Source organism: Rhincodon typus, chromosome 2, assembly GCF_021869965.1.
Source record: "Rhincodon typus isolate 14 chromosome 2, sRhiTyp1.1, whole genome shotgun sequence".
Classification (NCBI taxonomy): domain Eukaryota; kingdom Metazoa; phylum Chordata; class Chondrichthyes; order Orectolobiformes; family Rhincodontidae; genus Rhincodon; species Rhincodon typus.
In genome coordinates, this window is record NC_063333.1 from 118,350,866 (window position 1) to 118,364,245 (window position 13,380).

General features: G+C 40.9%; 1 protein-coding gene and 1 long non-coding RNA gene across 7 annotated transcripts in view; one reads left to right on the forward strand and one right to left on the reverse strand.

The window, feature by feature from the left end:
- The window catches only part of cap2 (cyclase associated actin cytoskeleton regulatory protein 2), a 207,300-nt gene that overhangs the window by 159,106 nt on the left and 34,814 nt on the right, over positions 1–13,380 (forward strand). The window lies entirely within an intron of this gene.
- Positions 1–13,380, reverse strand: part of LOC125485946 — a 71,780-nt gene that overhangs the window by 12,105 nt on the left and 46,295 nt on the right. For 3 of the 4 annotated variants that reach the window (XR_007264660.1, XR_007264659.1, XR_007264661.1), the window contains 3 exons: positions 8,108–8,260; positions 7,894–7,973; positions 2,612–3,418 (listed from right to left, as the gene is read on the reverse strand). This is a non-coding gene — a long non-coding RNA (uncharacterized LOC125485946). Of the gene's footprint in view, positions 1–2,611; positions 3,419–7,893; positions 7,974–8,107; positions 8,261–8,900; positions 8,962–13,380 lie in introns of all 4 variants that reach the window. The other variant, XR_007264662.1, reaches the window with a different exon arrangement.

Consider the following 13,380-nt stretch of genomic DNA (forward strand, 5'->3'; position numbering starts at 1 on the left):
TTGCCAGCATTTGGCTCATGTCCCTCTAAACCCTTCCTATTCAAATACCCAGCCAGATGTCTTTTAATTGTACCCGCCTCCACCACTTCCCCTGGCAGCTTATTCCATATAAGCACCACCCTCTGCATGAAAATGTTACCCCTTAGGTCCTTTTAAATCTTTCCCCTGTCACCTTAAACCTATGCCCTCTTGTTTTGGACTTGCCACCCTAGGAACAAGACCTTGGCTATTCACCCTGTCCATGCCTGTTATGGATTTTATAAACCTCTCTAAGGTCACTCCTAAGCCTCCAATGCTCCAGGGAAAAATGCATGTCCTTATAACTCAAATCTGCTTCTAGTTCACCCCAGCAACGTCCTTGTGAATCTTTTCTGCACCCTCTCAAGTTTAACAACATCCTTCTTATAGAAGGGCGACCAGAATTATAGACAGTATTCTATACGTTGCCTCACCAATGTCCTGCAACAGATTGTCCAAACTCCGATACTCAATTTTCTAACCATTGAAGGCAAGCCTGGGAAATGCCTTCTTCAATTTTCTGTCTATCTATGACTCCACTTTCAAGGAACACTGCACCTGCACATCTCAGTCTCTTTGTTTGGCAACATTGCCAAGGGCCCTACCATTAATTGTATAAGTCCTGCCCTTTCCTGCCCCGGTTTGACTTATCAAAACGCAATTCCTCACATTTATCTAAATTAAGCTCCATATGCCACTTCTTGGCCCATTGACCCATCTGATCAAGGTCCCTTTGTACTCTGAGATAACCTTCACTGTCCGCTACACCACCTATTTTGGTGTCCATTAGACCATAAGACATAGGAGCAGAAATTAGGCCATTCAATCATGGCTGATAAGTTCCTCAACCCCATTCTCCCACTTTCTCTCTGTAACCCTTGATCCCCTTGATTATCAAGAACCTATCTATCTCAGTCTGAAATGTACTCAATGACCTGGCCTCAACAGCCTTCTGTGGCAGTGAATTCCATAGATTCACCACTCTAAGTCTGAAGAAGTTTCTCCTTATCTCCGTTCTAAAAGATGTTCCCTATACTCTAAGGCTGTGCCCTCGGGTCCTAGTCTCTCCTACCAATGGAAGCATCTTCCCAACATCCACTCTGTCCAGACCATTCAATATTCTGTAAGTTTCAACTAGATCCCCCCTCATCCTTCTAAACTCCAATGAGTATAGTCCCAGAGTCCTCAAATGTTCCTCATATGTTAAGCTTTTCACTCCTGGGATCATTCTCATGAACCTCATCTGAACCCGCTCCAGGGCCGTACATCCTTCCTGAGATATGGGGCCCAAAACTGCACACAATACTGCAAATGTGGCCTGACCAGAGCCTTATAAAGCCTCAGTAGTACATTCCTGCTTTTATATTCAAGTCCTGTCAAAATAAATGCCAACATTGCATTTGCCTTCCTGACTACTGACTCAACCTGCAAGTTTACCTAGAGAGAATCCTGCACTAGAACTCCCAAGTCTCTTTGCACTTCAGACTTCTGAATTTTCTCCCCATTTAGAAAATAGTCCATGCTTTTATTCTTCTTACCAAAGTGCATGACCTCACACTTTCCCACATTGTACTCCATCTGCCACTTCTTTGCCCACTGTGCTAACCTGTCCAAGTCCTTCTGCAGCCTCGCCACCTCCTCAATACTACTCTCTCTCCACCTATCTTTGTATTGACTGCAAACTTAGCCAGAATGCCCACAGTTCTTTCATCTAGATCATTAATGTATAAAGTGAAAAGTTGTGGTCCCAACACTGACCCTTGCGGAACACCACTTGTCACCGGCTGCCATCATGAGAAAGACCCTTTTATCCCCACTCTCTGCTTTCTGCCAGACAGCCAATCTTCTATCCACCTTGCCTCTAACACCATGGGCCCTTATCATCTTCAAACTTAACAACCATGTCTCCTATGTTGCCATCCAAATCGTTTATAAATGGTGGAAAGCAGTAGACCCAGCAGCGATCTTTACTCATTATTCACATTGCTGTACGTGGGAACTTGATGCATTCAAGGGTTGGTGTAGCTCAGTTGGCTGGACATCCGGTTTACATTGCCAAGAGATGTTAACAGCGTTGGTTCAATTGCCGCAGTGGCTAAGGTTTCTACGAAGGTTTCGCCTTTTCAACTCTCTTCTTGCCTGAGTTGTTTTGACCCTCATGTTAAACCACCACCAGTCACCTCTCTAATGAGAGAGCAGCTATCTGGTAAGACTACAGCAACCTTATCTTCACCGTGTTTCCAACAAGAGTGACTGCACTTCAGAAGTATTTCTTTACTTTTAAAGCCTCTTAGGACATTCTGAAATTGTGGAAGACACAATATGAATGAAACTTACTTCTGCCTCTTAAATGACCATGTATGAGCAGCCCAGCCTTATGTTATAGGAATGTTGGTTACGTGATTTTTTTTGGAGGGGAGTGGGAGATGTTAAAGAGAAAGTAGATTTATTCCCACTCTGTCAGACATAATGTCTTTTGGATAAGACATCAACATAATAACATCGTCAAGACAGCGGCAGAGTAGGGCTCCTTAGCCATGGCTCAACTGCTACGACCGTTTTTCTTTCTTTATTTTTCTTTTTAATTACCTACCTCTTGTCCTGAGTTCAGACTGCATCGGTGGCAGCGAGGAACCTCAGTGCTGACTCAGGTGGGCCCAGTGAGGACTTGAATGGGCCTAGTATGAACCTCGTGGTGGTGGCGAGGGCCCAGAGTGGACTCAAGTGAGCCCTTACTTACTTTTCCGGGACGAGCACTGGACCTGGCGTCAGAACATGGCTTCTGCTACATCGATAGAGGCAACGTCGGCAAGGTAGGCCCAACGGTGAAAGATGGTGCATGAGGATCGGCGACTTCATTGTTGGTTGGGTCCGGCACTGGTGGCAAGGCAATGGCAGAGGACAATTGACCCAGCGGTGAAAGATGCACCTGAAGAGTAGTGACTTCAACTTCGGTTTGATCTGGTGTAGACGGCGGCGAGGCAGTGGAGAAGGGATGGTGCACAGGCTTCGTTGATGATGAGTTGGCTCAGGGCTGATGGACTCTCTTCAAGTTATGTCTTTCTGTATTTTTTTCTTATTCTTAAAACTATTTAAAATGGCGCCAGATTGCGGCACCAGTGTAAAAAGCTTTTCACTGTATTTTATCTATTCCTCATGACAATAAAATTTATTCATTCAAAATCATAAGGCAGTCCACTCATTCAGATGAATGTGATGAAAAAGAAGTTCATCGATTGCAAAGTGTTTTCGAATGTTATGAGGTTGTGAAAATTGCTTTTCGTGTTGTTTTCACATACATTCATTTCAGGCAAAATACAACCCTTCACCCTCCATCTTCACACAAAATGGTGCAGAAAGGATTTGTATGGGCAGATGTTTCAGGCTTCTCTGTCTATGCCTGCATCAGTTGCCATTCCCGGGATTACAAAGAGTAGGATTGGGTAAATGGGGAAAGGAAAAGAAAAATATATATTTCAATAATTACTTTGTATAGCCCTCGTCTAAACAGCCTGCCTATTTCCAATTTCTGCTGTTTTGTCTAGTCTTATTAGGTACTTAGATTGTAAAATTGGATAATTGCTTTAGCTCATTGTTTCAGCTGCTTGAATCTCATTTTCCTTTTGAAATGGAAAGATCCTACATGCATTTCATAAGAACTTGTGAACAGCTGCATCAGCATTAAAAGGTTGCTGTTCTTTCCACACAGGAGAGGTATCCCTGAGTCTTTTTTCTTATGATCCATTGCACTTTGCTCTGTTTAATTATGATCTATAAAGCCTAATTAGAAATAAGATAATGAATTTTAGTTCTAATATTGTACTAACCCAGTACACTAAGGAATCCGCAGCTTGGGAAATGGGAGGGGATGGCAGAAATTGTATCATTAATAGAAAATTGGATAATGTCGACAATACCTACTTCAGGTAAATGCAGTGAATTGTAAGCTTTTGTGCATTTTTTTACTTACATTTTTGTAATGTAAATCATTCGTAGTTATGCCGTTTCGGCACATCACAAACCCCATTTGTATTTTTGTCATTTGCCATGAAAACTTGAATATTTTGAGGAAACACTTTTTACTCCTCCAAAATAGAACTGGCAATCCAGTGATGGACAGTTTACATGTTGCATGTTCCTTTTCTTTTTAGATGAATGGGTTCCATTGCATTGACAGTGTTATGCAGTTTAGATTCAAGGTGACCAAAATCAGCACACTCCGATTCTTTTTGAATTCATCGTCCAAAACATTCCTGCAACCTGATTGCAGAATTTGCTGCAATTCTGCTCACAGATCGGGTCTGTCACTACTCCTGCTATCTGGACTCCAGGAGCCTGAGGAAAGTGTTCAATAAATGCAGATGATGAACCTGCAATCTAATGTGGATGGGTACAGATTATATCTTATTTAAAACTCTTCTCTACTGAGAGATCATCAACCTTTTTGAACACGGTACAAGGGTAATTTTAATTTTAGATGACAGTATAAAACAATTACAATCTGATTAGCTACCTCCTATGCATTTCCCTCCCAACGATTTCAGCCAAATCAGCTGTGATGCCAAATCCTATGAATGATGATAAACAAGTAATTCATGAGCGATGCTAGTCACCTGATTCTGAAACAGTCCCACACTCACCTTTCCTCTATTATTAACCATCACTTTGTCCTCTTTCCTACATTGTAAGACCTACATGCAAGAATAGTACACAGAATACACATTCCAATCCAAATTTAAAAATTAATGTCATACATTAAAGACATCACAAATATATCTCTTCCACAAACCTTTACCTACCTGTGTGCTTCGACAAGATGGTTGACCTGTGGCTGCTGTCTGGCTGGTGGAAAGTTGCTGCCCTTCACTTGAGAAGACTACAGATGGCCTTGGAGTTGAACCTTAAGCAATACTGGATCTGGAAGGACAGGATTTAAGATTGCACCATCTCAAGTTGAGTGCAGTGGTCTGGGAGAGTTGGTCAACAGCTACAAGGACACTGGAGAAGTGGCAGGTGTAGGAACGTAAATGTTGTCATTATGAGCGAGGAAAATAGGTTCAAGCTGTATATAGCCACTGCCCCTTTGGGGGTCATCTCAGTAATACTAGTAACCTGTGGAACGCCATTGTGACCCGTGACATCTACAGCCTGACATGATGGCAGTAAGCTGATCTTTCATGACAGCAGTCTGAACATTCAATGCATCATAAACTGAGGGGTGGACGATTAGACATTGCATCATTGTTGGTTCCACAAATGTTAATGGAGATAACTGGCCGATCCACAATGGGAATAATGGATCCCAAGCCCTCTGCAAAGCCTTTGTCAAGGTCATGCTAGATTTTTCCATGGTCTTTGGCATTAATTTTACGATGTTTTCCGGCAAAAAAAAAGTTTCTAGTACACCATGTACTTGGGTGTGTTCAGAGACTTCTCTAGTCTGGCCATTCAGAATCCTCATCTGAACAGGATGTGTGTGACTTTGCCTTCTGTTGAGTTGGCACATGTGCTGCCCTTTCCCCCAGTCCTGGCTCCTGTGTACACTGCTATGCCTAGAATCTCATCATAAGCAGATCCCACCTTTATACTACCCTCTAAAGTATGTACAATATTAGTTTCTGTGTTGGTGCTTATAATTATGAGATTGAGTAGCAGTGTCTCTTCATCTTAGCTGTCTTCCTTCTCTTTCTCCATTGCTGGACCAGGTTGCAGGGTGAGTGATTGGGGTATAGTGAGTTGAGAAATGAATGAATTAAATAGTGCAGTTAGTGTTATATGGAAGATAAATTCACTGACCTTGCAGCTATATACCTGATATTTGCTCTTCAGTTATTCCCAGTGTCTTTTCAGCATAAATTTGGAGGGGCTCTGAAACTCTGAGGATTCAGGACGTACCTTCTCTGTTCCATCTCTTCCATCAAGTCATCTAGCTCAGTGTTGAGAACCATGATACCCGCTTTCTAATGTGGTTAGCCATTGGTGATTAAGTCAGTCTCGACTTAGTTAATAGTACTCAAATAAAAGCAAAAATAGTGGATTCTGAAAATCCGAAACAGAAAATGCTGGACAAAGTCAGCAGGTCTGGAAGCATCTATGGAAAGAGAAACAGAGTTAACATTTTAAGATCTGACATGACTTCTTTTAAAGGAGTTGAAACTTGAAACATTAATTTTGTTTCAGCCTCCACAGATGTTGCCAGACCTGCTGAGTTTCTCCAACACTTCCTGTGTTTGTTTCACTAAGTAGCACTATTGCTTTTGAGTCATAAGATTATGGGTTCAAAGTACAGGCTGTTCCTGGATTGAGAATGGATTCCATTCCCGAGTCCTTTCGCCAGTCAATTTGTATGCAAATTGGAAAATAATGCAGGACAATATAAAACAGGTCGTAGGTGCGGGAAATTTTCGTATGTCAGGTCTTTGAAATTATATCCCTGCATGGGATTGCATTCATAAGTACGAGTGTTCTTAAGAGCACTCGCAAGTCGGACGTTCATAAGTCAGGCACCCTTGTTCATTTCAGGACCTGAACCAAACAGTCTAGTGCAGCACTGAAGAAGTGCTGCTTTGTTGGTAGTATCAGATGTTACGTAAAGATCCATCTGCCCTCATAGGTGAGTATCAGATCCCATGGCATTATTTTGAAGGAGTAAGTTGTCCCTCCTGTCTTGGTCAATATTTATCCCTCAATCAACATCACAAAAATGATTATCCCATCATAGTCACATAGCTTCTTGGGAAAGCTTACTGCACATATTCTATATTACGACAGTGACAACATTTCAACGCATTCATTGTAAGGAGTTTTCAGACATCCTGTGAAAGACACAACATAAATGCAGCAGAGATAGTAGGAACTGCAGATGCTGGGAATCTGAGATAACAAGGTGTAGAGCTGGATGAACACAGCAGGCCAAGCAGCATCATAGGAGCAGGAAGGCTGACATTTCGGGCCTAGACCCATCATCAGTAATGGGGGAGGGGAAGGGGGTTCTGAAATAAATAGGGAGAGCGGGGGAGGCAGATAGAGGATGGATAGAGGAGAATCTACCTACTAACCTCATCCCGCCCCCTTGACCTGTCCGTCCTCCCTGGACTGATGTATCTCCTCCCTACCTCCCCACCTACACTCACCTTTACTGGCTCCATCCCCGCCTCTTTGACCTGTCTGATTCCTCTCCACCTATCTTCTCCTCTATCCGCCTCCCCCTCTCTCCCTATTTATTTCAGAACCCCCTTCCCCTCCCCCATTTCTGAAGAAGGGTCTAGGCCCGAAACGTCAGCTTTCCTGCTCCTCTGATGCTGCTTAGCCTGCTGTGTTCATCCAGCTCTACACCTTGTTATCTCAGATTCTCCAGCATCTGCAGTTCCTACTATCTCTGACATAAATGCAAGTCTTTTTTTCACGTTTGAAATTACTCCCAGCTTCTATTTCCAACTTCAACGAACTTGCTTGCAAGCTGGTTTTAAGTAGTATTAAGCATTTGTACATCACCTGTAGTCCATTATCTGCACACAAAACACTGCTGCATGTTGTAATTGTTTTAAAATAGCAGAATGCCCAAATTTGATAAACTGCCTATATCGCAGTGAAAGGGTACGAGTTATTTGTACAGTGATCCTTGTGCTAAATTTCTTAACCGCCACGCCTGATCAGTTTTTGTATTTTTTTATTTTAAAGTTTGAGGATATTATTCTTCTTACTTGGATTAATGTCATTATATTTTCATGTGAGTAATACAATAAGGACTCCCTTTATTCTCCAAAATTTTAGAATTCCGAATAAGTATTTGAAGGATGCGTTAACCCCAAGGACCTAAATTTATGGATCTTATTCTTGTTCGTGGATCTTACTTTAAAAAAATTAACAATTTACTTGTGTACAAAAAATGCTGGTATTTGGAGGAAGGTTTTGTCCTTGCAATTTCTTACTCAGTTGGCTTGCAAAATGTTGTCCTGTAATTACAGAAAGAAATATAGGTTGCAATTTCAGAATCTCTGGAAAAATTCTGTGCATAATGATAAAAAGTTTTATATTTCTGTGCATGCTTGTAAGTGATTCTTGAGTGAGTATACTATGTTGGACTGACCTGATTTGAACCATTCTGAATTGTTCTTGTCATTCAGTCTATGGGACTAAAGATAGCTCTTTGTCCTGGCAGACAATGTAAATGGGTGTCAGAGAGGCTGTTCCCTGAGGGTAATGAACAGGGTTTTATCATTTGGAATTTCCTGAATTGCCTCTGTAAAACAAACAGTTGATGCAATTCATGTAAAATCCCAGTAACAATAGAACTGGAAAAATAAGCACATCAATATAACTTCCTTCAGTTTCATTTACTGATGCAAAGTGCACATCAGCTTATTAACAGAAGTAATAATGAGGAATAGCTGTCTTTGTGTTTGGGATCCTCAAAACAACTGATGTAAAAAGAAAATAAATACAAAATTTGAAAGAAAGGAAATACATTGGGTGTTGCCCAGCAGCTGATCGACTCACTTTTTATTACTTAAGTGTTCTGTATTAGTTGTGTCCTTACTAATCTTAAATTGATGAGAAAAGCAATGAGTAGATGCTGCAAAGGAGCCTGTAATTTTTTGGCACTTTGCTACCTTATATTCTTGACTCAGCAAATAGCATTTTCATTCCTGAGTCAGAAGGTGGTAGGTTTATAACCCAGCCCAGCCCTGGAGTGGCATATTCTATATTACATTTAAGTGTGAAACTCAGGGAGCAATGTATTGTTACAAATACCATCATTTAGATGAGACATAAAACCTGTATGTACTGGTTGCATTTCTTCAAAAAAAGGGCATGAGAATCTCGTGGTGGCCTGGCCAATTTCCATCCCCAGTACATGACACAAAAACAGGTCATCTTACCTTTCATCTCCTTGCTGTTTATAGGATCTGGTTATTAGCGAAATTTGCTGTCAAATATTTCCTACAGAAAATATTTTCATTAGCAGTTTGTTGCAGACAAAGGGCTATGGGGCATCCAAGAATTTGAAAATGCTACATAAATGTGATTTAAAATTGCTCTGCAGGCTATTTAATTTTAAACTGATCATCTCTTTTCTTCGAGATCCAGTACAGGGAGATGTAACAAATGATCTGTTAATTTTACCATCTTTGAAACATCTCAAGTAGGACACTGTAAAATATCTTTTCCTATGTTATAATTCACCTTCATATGCGACATCTACAAAGTGATTTGCAACATTTAAAAGTTTAGAAAAAGCATAATTACAGCAGGGGGTCCTCATTAAACATGAGAAGTAGTAACATATAAATTTAAATCTTCTTTAATTACCCTTTCCTTTGTGCCCTTACTTTCCATTCTCTCATTTAGAAAAAATCACTTTTCAGTTTTCCTAGTATTGCATTTCCTGATACTGGCATATTTTAGTGAACATTCATCCTTGTTAATTGTGTACAGTTAATGTAGTGGTTATGGGCACCCAGGGACCTGACAATACACAACAGACGCTGATGAAATGTTTGTGTTCTTAGTAAATAATTCCTTCTGAGAAATTCTTTGTTCACTCTCCAAAGACCATTTACAGCCGTCAAAAAGCAGTCGGCTGCTGTTCAGCTGTTAACTTGCAAGGGTTGAATGTCACTGGCTGCTGTGCTCAATTGAAACAGGTGGTCTTCTAATGCGACAGGGAGTGGGTACTTCATTTTGTTTTCAGTGAGGAAATGCCTTAACAAAAGGCCTATGATTAATGTTGTTCTACACCTGCTCTGTAAATCTGTTGGGTAAGGAGCCTAGTCCCTGCTTATCCTAAAGAACCATATTTTCCAAAATGGTCAAGGAATCAATGTAAAAGCTGCAAGTACAAAAGCCATTTAGATCATTCCCAAAAGACAGCTATTAATAAGCTAGTTGTGTTGCACTATGATATTAAACCTGAGATTCGCTATTGGGCAACACCTTACTCAAGATGGTAGTTCTCATTGACACTCTGCATTCAGGAAATACCTACCAGTGTTTAATCATTTCAGTTTTTATCACATTTTCCCATTATTTCTGTATGTTCTGAAATTCTTTTTAAAATTTTCAGTACCAATTGTTTAAATTGTAATTGTACAAGGGTGTCAGCCCTGACAATATGGTAGTAGAACTTTTATTTCTACTTCTAAAGTTCATACGTTCAAATACCACTACAGAGATCTGAACATGCTATGCAAGTCAATGCTCCATTTTAGTATGGAGGGCATTTTGCATTGTCAAAGGTGCCTTCTCTTGCATCAGACATTAAATCAGGATCCCAGGATACTCTTTCAAAGAATAGCAACATGTTCTTCCCAGTGTGATGGCCAATATGTATCTCTCAACTTTGCTGTGTACAATTTTTCGGCACGTTTCCTATATTCCAACAATTGCTACACTTCAGATGTACTTCATTCACAATAATGCACTTTGGTACATTCTGAGATTGTTATAAGTGATATTTTATATATAGTGTATATACTTTATCTTTTTTATTTCCTCTGGTCTTATTATGTTGTCTGTGCTGACATACACATAGCTCTAGTAGCCCTCACTAACCCCTCCTTCCATCTGTCGGTACGGCCATACTTAATGCTGAGCCTGGACAGAGAATGACAATCGTTAAGAACCATACAGTTGAGCTTAGATTCAGCCATGCTACTGTATTAGGGGCTCCATATTGGAACATTAATCGGAATCCCATGACCCTTGGATTACTGAATCCAGTTTTAGCTCACTTAGCTTGACATGATCAATTCACTTAACACAGACCAGGGTTGAAACTGGTCGCTCTTAAACTAATAGATGTGCCTGCTTATTATGTAAGGAGAGATATTGGAAAATAGTTCAGGGGCAAGGGAGAAACCCAGCAGTTCGCCTTGTTCAGGCCTCAGATGGGAGAGGTGAGTGAGGCTCCCTTTCCAGATTGGGCACCGTGAACAGAGCTTGTGTGAATTGTTACATTCTGACTGTTGAGGGCACTACTTTGGAATGGAATTCTGGATTTAACTAAAATCCTAGAATGGAGTGCTGAAGGTGTTAAGTATATAGAAGGATGGTAAGTTGCAAGTATTTGGGAGATACTTTTTAAATTTCAGTGCCACATCTCTTGGTGTTGAAGTTTGGCTCTTCCAGCAGCTGGAGTGCCTCAATGATCAAGGCAACAGCTTCCTAATTGATCAATTCTTTCACTGTTATAACCAGGAATGGGCTAAGAAGCAGAGGAGAGGGACGTGGTTTTTTATTTGTTTGTCTCCCCACCGAAGGGAAGATGTAAATCAGACCTTTCCAATCATCCATGAGAGGAGGGAAATTATATCATTAACCATAAGAATCAGAAGCATAATTAGGCCATTTGGCCCATTGAGTCTGCTCCACCATTTGATTATGACTGGTATGTTTCTCAACCCCACAGGCTTCTGTGGCAATGAGTTCCACAGATTCACCATTCTCTGACTGAAGAAATTTCCTCATCTCAGTTCTGGAGTGACATGATTTCATTCTGAGGCTGTGCCCTTGGGTCCTAGTCTCTCTTACTAATGGAAGTCTCTTCTCCACGTCCACTGTATTCAGGCCTCACAGTATTCTGTAAGTTTCAATGAGATCCCCTGCTCATCCTTCTAAACTCCATCGAATACAGACCCAAAGTCTTCCACTGCACCACATATGACAAGCCCTTCAACCCCGAAATTATTCTTATATACCCCCTCTGGACCCCCTCAAGGCAGCACAACATCCTGCGATAGGGGGCCCGAAACTGAACACAGTCTTCCAAGTGAGGTCTGACCAGAGCTTTATAACAGGCACAGTAGTACATCTTTGCTCTTGTACACTAGCTCCCTTGAAATGAATGTTAACGTTGTATTTGTCTTCCTAACTGCCAGCTGAACCTGCATGTTAACCTTAAGAGAATCCTGAACTAGGATGCCTAACTCCCTTTGTGTTTCAGATTTCTGACGTCTTTCCCCATTCAGAAAATAGTCTACACCTCTATTCTTCCTATTAAAGTCCACAGCCTCACACTTTCCCACATTATATTTCATCTGCACTCTTCGCCCATTCTCCTAGCCTGTCCAAATCCTTCTGTAGAAGGAATTAGAGGGACATTAGGAAGACAGTGTAAATGTCTGAAAGGAAATAACAGTTCAGTATACATGTTTGGACACCTGATGTGGAATGAAATAATTCAACAGTTACAAATTGTATTTTTGGTGTAATTTCAATGAATAATTCTGAAGAAATAGCTTTAACTGACTCAAACATATAAGTTCTGGTACATATCCTCGACTATAGTATCCTAGGAAGAGGACATCAGGTCCTGTCTTCCCCTCTGGGGGCCTCCTAAAACTCTTACAAATAACAAATTAAATGACAGCTACTGTGAGCTCAGAGATCAGTCTGGTGAACTATGGGTAGCAGCTGCTGCAGGCACAAACAGCTGAGGTAATCCTGTAAAGCTATGGTTTTTGCAGATGACGGTACACGGTCGCCTGATAAGCCCTAACTATTCTTTCTATCAGGGCCTGCCTGAGGCACAGAGCTCTGATTTCTATGCATTAATGAGCCAGTGGGAGACATGCTTGATGCAGGCTGCTGTCTACATGGTAACACGCAGCAAGTTCCTGACTGGGCGCTTATAGCTGACTGGCTGAAGGTTACTTCATCCGATATCTAGCACATGCTGTTTTAACTTATCTTTAACACAAAGAGAAAATTAAAATTTTTGCTCGAAGGTGAAGGGGATCTAGAGATGAAAGAATTTCCACATAGAAATGATCAGATTAAAAATTCTAGGGGCCGTCTGCATCAAGAACATTCATGAGCCCTTTCAATACCCTCCACATGTACAATGCCCCTATCCATTACGGCACAAACATTTTAGTAAAAAGCATGAAGATATGTGCTCGTAGAATGTCTAGGCACTGTATCAATAATAAAACAGATGTGTTAACTTATTAAATATAGTTGCAGGGGTCTTATTTTGACTAAGTCCCCTATCCACAAGGCCATTAAGCCCCTGCATTAAGTCAACCAGCACATTGTTTAATTACAAACAAAAAATAGCAATCTTGTATTTATATAGTGCCGTTGAAGTCATTAATATTATGCTTAGGTGCTTTATAGGAATGTAAATGGATAAAGGTTTGACAATAAGTTGCATAAAACAATATTAAAATATGTGATTGTGACCTGTCACAATCAGGTTTTAAGGAGCATTTTAAAGCAGGGGAGAAAGGTGTGGAGGTTTGGGAGGGACCCCAAGCTGAGGGCATAGGTAGTTGAAGGTACTGCTGCCAATAATATGATAAAGTTAGGGATGCAGCAGAGGCTAGAATTTGAGGAGTGCAGGTAACTGAGGATTGTGGG